The sequence below is a fragment of the Empidonax traillii genome, unplaced genomic scaffold, assembly GCF_003031625.1.
Source record: "Empidonax traillii isolate 1590-97213 ecotype Southwest subspecies unplaced genomic scaffold, ASM303162v1 scaffold140:size1466565, whole genome shotgun sequence".
Lineage (NCBI taxonomy): Eukaryota > Metazoa > Chordata > Aves > Passeriformes > Tyrannidae > Empidonax > Empidonax traillii.
In genome coordinates, this window is record NW_020955333.1 from 1,257,317 (window position 1) to 1,262,615 (window position 5,299).

Sequence of the window (5,299 nt, forward strand, 5' to 3'; positions counted from 1 at the left end):
CATATTTAAGTGTGACTGACCCAGTGTGTGAACCCCATCACACTATTACACCAACTTTCAGTAGCCATTAAAGGAAGATGATATATTTTTCTTCCAGCTTTGGTCATTTAGAATATGTGTAGAAGATTTCTTTCCCCCTGCAAGCCCACATTATGCAGTCTTGTTTTTTTTTAAAATCCAATCTATCTGTGTCAGAAGCCCAGCGGTAAGTCTGCTTCTCTGTATGAGGAAAATTGTTTTCTACTAACTGATGACCTCAGCATAGCAGTTTCTTTCCCAGCACATCAAAGCTCACAGTCAGACTTGCTGCAGCAAGTGCACTTCTGAGTGGCTTTATGACATATAAAGACCCTCTTTGGCATTCATACTGTGCTTCTCTATTGTTTACAAGCTAGCAGTGAATTATTTATGGAAGTTGCTGGAGATATGGCTCTCCTTTTGCCCAAAAGCTGTATTTTATCTTGTGGTGAGATTTTATGTGAAAGCTATTTTGGGGGTTTATGTCCTTTTTACATTTATTTGACAGGTTTTATGGTACCAATCCCTTGTTTCAATTTTTTTTGTTACTTTTAAACCCTATCTCTGAAAATGATTATTAAATGCAGCACAGTGTTAACTCAGCTGATGAAATTTTTCTTTGCATTTCTATTTTTGAGTGATTTCAAGTAGGATCATATAAACAAACTGACAAGAATATTCTTAGCAAAGGAGCAGCCATTTTGTTTCTTTAGATAAACTCAATGTTTTTAATAGTCTATTGTGAAAAGTAGCCATTGAAATTAATCTGACTCCAAGATATTCTGTTGTTTTGAGCAGCACTGGAGCTTTCATAGTGAAAGATGTGGCATGCTTAAGTTCACGGCAGATGGGAACTAACCTTTTTGGGGTTAGTATGGCTTTTCAACTTATAGGTGTAAAGCTTTGTGGGGGAGGTCTTTTGAATATATAACATGGGATTTTCAGAAGTGGGTATGACCATTAAAAATCTGTTTCATTCCATTATAAGAGAGCTGGATTACCACTGAATGCTTTGGGATATACTGTTTTTAGCATGAGCTGTTCATATTGGGGCTTAAGTATTTATGTTGTCTGCTGCTTTTTTCAGTTCTTTGAGGAAATATGTGATCTTCTGAAACACATAATGGCTGCCAAATTTTAATCCAAAGGACTCACCTAAGTTACCTATACATTGGCAATTAGATTTTTGAAATGCCACAGGGCATTCCTGACATCTGAACAGGACTGATGTATTATGAGAGAAAGAAGGGATAGATGCACTGCTGGTTTTGCAGCTGAAGGCCAGTTGAAACTCTCTAGAATATCTCAACTGACATTAACAGTCTATGCTTAGGATGCGATTCATGCCTTAATTTCCTTCCATGGTTTCCTTCAATTGTCCAATTCTGGTACTGAGGCAAAAGAAATTGGAATCGGCTTTGGGAATTACTCTTACTGTAACAGAGCCTTAGTGGAGACAAGGCACTTCCCACTTCTTGTCTCTATAGTCACAATTTCCTGTTTGACTAATGTCTTGTATTTATACATAACTTTAAAGATCTCCATATGCAGGGACCTGTTTTTACAAATAGACCATTGGCAACAGGTCTTGGCAACAATACAGATATTCCCATGCCAGAACATACTCAACTGTATAGGACTGTGAGCGCATTTTTCTCCAGAAGAAGACCCCCACTCCTACTTGTTTATCAGTTTTCCACTCCCACAGCCCAGTAAATAGAACTTGGTCTTGATTCTGGTAGCTAGAACATGGCATTTCTTAGACCCAGTGCCTACTTGACTGACATTTTTAAATTTGCTTCTAAACCAAGGCCTCCCCACTCAGTCAACCATCCATAGAATGGCATTTCAGAAATAAACATGTAACATCTCTGCAGATCTGTACCAGGTTACTGAAGCAACTCTCAGTCTCCAAGGCTTCAAGATAATTGAAGCCTTACCTGTGAGCTATGGTTTTATATGCAAAGTAGGACCTTGTCTCTCAAAATATCAAATATTGTGGAACCTGCAAAAAACTGACAAAATTCAGTCAGTGACTGTAAGACCTATTTTCTGACTGAGTTAGGAGTCAGTGTAGAGACATGATGGAGCTAAAATCAGCAAGGAATAAAGCTTACTGACCCTCAAGGGAAGCTTTCATGCTTTCTTATAACAGAGTTCTGCATACAGAACTTCCATCACTTTCAGCTAAAGCTTTATGTGAGAGGCAAACATTAAACAGGAATTGATCCAGTCAAATATTGCAACCAAAATTAAAAAATGACCAACCAGTAAAAAAAGGTTTAAAGCGAAGAGAAAAATGTTAGGTAGATAATGATCTCAAAGCAATTTTCAAATTTCAAAATATTTAAAAAATTTCCTTAGGAAAGCTATTTGTTCAATCTCTAATGGGTCAAATTATCCTTTAATTTAATCTAGTTTTTGTCCTATTGCTACTACTACTATTACTATCACAAGTACTACAACAACTAGATATATACCTGGTTAAAGTCACTTGATTTTGACTATTTTTTATTTCTTAAAAACAGAAGGGCACAGACAGGCCTACTGTCTTAGAAAATCCCCTTAATGATTAGTAGTAAAAAGTAGCCCCGAGTCTTTCATTGGAAAGCTGATGGTTTTGTTCAAAACACAGTCTATGGTTTTTCTCTTCCAGACTTCCACTGAAGACAAGAGACTTGGTTCTTTAAATTCAGCAGACAAGCTTCGCACATCTGGTCAATTACCTGTGTCCTACTTGCCCTTTCAGTCTAATCCCTCTCTTATATACAAGTCCTTTATGATGTGACAGTTGAACATTAAAAACAATGTGAGGTTAGATCACAGGCAAGCTGAAAGTAACCCCTGTCTGAATGACAGATGCCTGTGTGGTACTCATATTTTGCTTCTCCAGCACTAATGCCCATGAAGCTAATCTTTCATATATGACTTCACAGAAACTTAAGTTAGAACAAAATTTGTTGGGAGACCTTTTCAAAACTAAAAACACTGACAAAATGGGTTTTATATAAATGAGTTTGGTATTTACTGGCAATGCTTGTTTAAGGGTGTAAGATCTTATAAAATTCTTATTAGAAATGACTGAACAAACCCTGGATTTGCTGCTTGGGCAGTAGAGTGAAAATAAAGCACCTTAAATGCCTTGTGCTGATGAATGGCCCCTTTGTGTTCTGTTTATGAGTGACTTTAGTGCTATAATTTTGGGACACTTCAACATGCAATTTAACCCCATCTGGATTTAAGAAGTTAATTTCTTTTTTTGCCATAAGTCTTTCTTTCTCCTATACCTCAGCCTTTCATACTCATAGTAAAAGTAACATAGACTGTATTCTAACATTTTAGTTATGACCATTATGTGCTTGAACTGGGTGTAACAGAAGTAAACAAGAACATGTGCCCTTGGAATAAACATTTCTGGCTGGAAATATTTTCTTGGAGCCATGGAATAGACTAAGCCAGTGCCCTTGCACTGATCAAAAAGTTTTAGAAGTTTTGCCTCATATTTTACCTCATTTTTATATGTATTTAAATTGATACTCCTGTGCCTAACTCACAGATCCATGGAGATTTGTCTTATTCTTCTCTTTGCTATTTGGTTAATTGCAAAATGGTTTAAATAAGATTTTTCCAAATTTTGATCTGAGGATGACTAGTGGACTGCAAACCTGTGGAAATTGTTTTTTGGGTTTATTAAACTGTGTTTTCAATAACATTTAGAATTTGAAGCATAAAGAGTGAGTGACTATCTACAAAAAATGAAGAGAGCAAACAATGGCCCACTCCTCATTCCCAAATTGTAGCATGATATATTCAGTCATTAGTACAGCCAGTGTGAATGAGGACTGCAGGTACTGATTCTCAGTCCCAACTAATTTCCATTCTGGACATTCCAGTTGGCTTGGCTTAATCCTCATTCTTCCAAAAGCAGCAGTTTTTCAGGCACACTGCATAATACTCAAGACTAATCTAGCATAGCATTAACTGAAAATGTTTAAAATATGTTTTAATGTTTTCTCCAACACTAAGTATAAACCTTATGTTAAATAAAGAAAAGGTATTTATATCTGTGTTTTCAGAGCTCTCAGAGAACACAGGAAATCCATACATTCCATGGAACCCAACCCACTGCCATTTTTATGCCTTTAATGTGATATTTATTCATTGCAAATTAAAGCCTTATAACTCCTCTGTAGTAGCAGAAGCAATCTAAACAGGCTGCTAGATTCCAATGACATATTCATCAGGACTGAATTATTAGTTCAGCACATCCTGAAAATAGGGACTACTTAGTACATTTGTACAGCTGTCATTTTGCTGCGGGCACAAACCAGGAAATGAATGACTGCAAACCCAACTGCTACAGTTCTATTCATACCAGTTGTTTTGGTAACCATACCCCATACCCCCCTTTCATCCTTCAAATAGTATTCCTCTGACAGGGTTTGCCTGACAGAGCAGAGGTGTAAGTTGGTGTTTGGAAATCAATCTAAGAGAAGGAAGGGGGTTCAAAACTATTGGGTGAAATGTTATCTGAAACTAACATACATCAGAGAATAAAACCCATTTTATGCAACATAATTGCTGCTTTAAAATGGTAAAAAAAGCACAGAAGTTCACATTGCACCATATGGTGTTGAGTTAAATCTGCTTCATAGTTTTGAGTCAAGAACATATGCACCCAAGGAAGTGGCAGTTGTTATAGAAAAATATGACTGGTTTGTTAGTAAATAACATTAAAAAGCTACAAACAGTCCCTTAAGTTTATTTATTTATTTATTTATTTATTTATTTTAACTTCAGAAGATCATTACGCAGAAGAACCACTATCATGAATGAGCATTTAAAGTCAAGCAACTCCTAGTCACTTTAGAGGGCGAAGGAGACGGCTTGGTGTGCATGAAAGCCTGCATAAACTTGCTTGTCTGAGGAGATCATAAAAATACATTTGTTATACTGCAGGAGGCATTTTAATGTTGAAGTTCCACCTTTTCAAACGAGGAGTGATCAAGCTGTCAATCAGAGCGGAGCAAGAGAAAACAGCCCCTTTTTTGTCAAATGCATTTTTTCATTTCATCTTATATGTCTTATGTGCATAAATCAAGACATGAATCCTGCTAAGTGCAGGCTAAGTCAGGCTTCATTTACCTATTTCACTGGGGAAAACCGTAGCTGTGTTAATACAGGGCTCTGAACCTGGTGGAGAGGTGCTGGTGCTCTGTGCTGGGTGATGGCAAACCAGCATGTTTTCAGAGGATATTGCAAGGACTCAGAAAATTCTCTG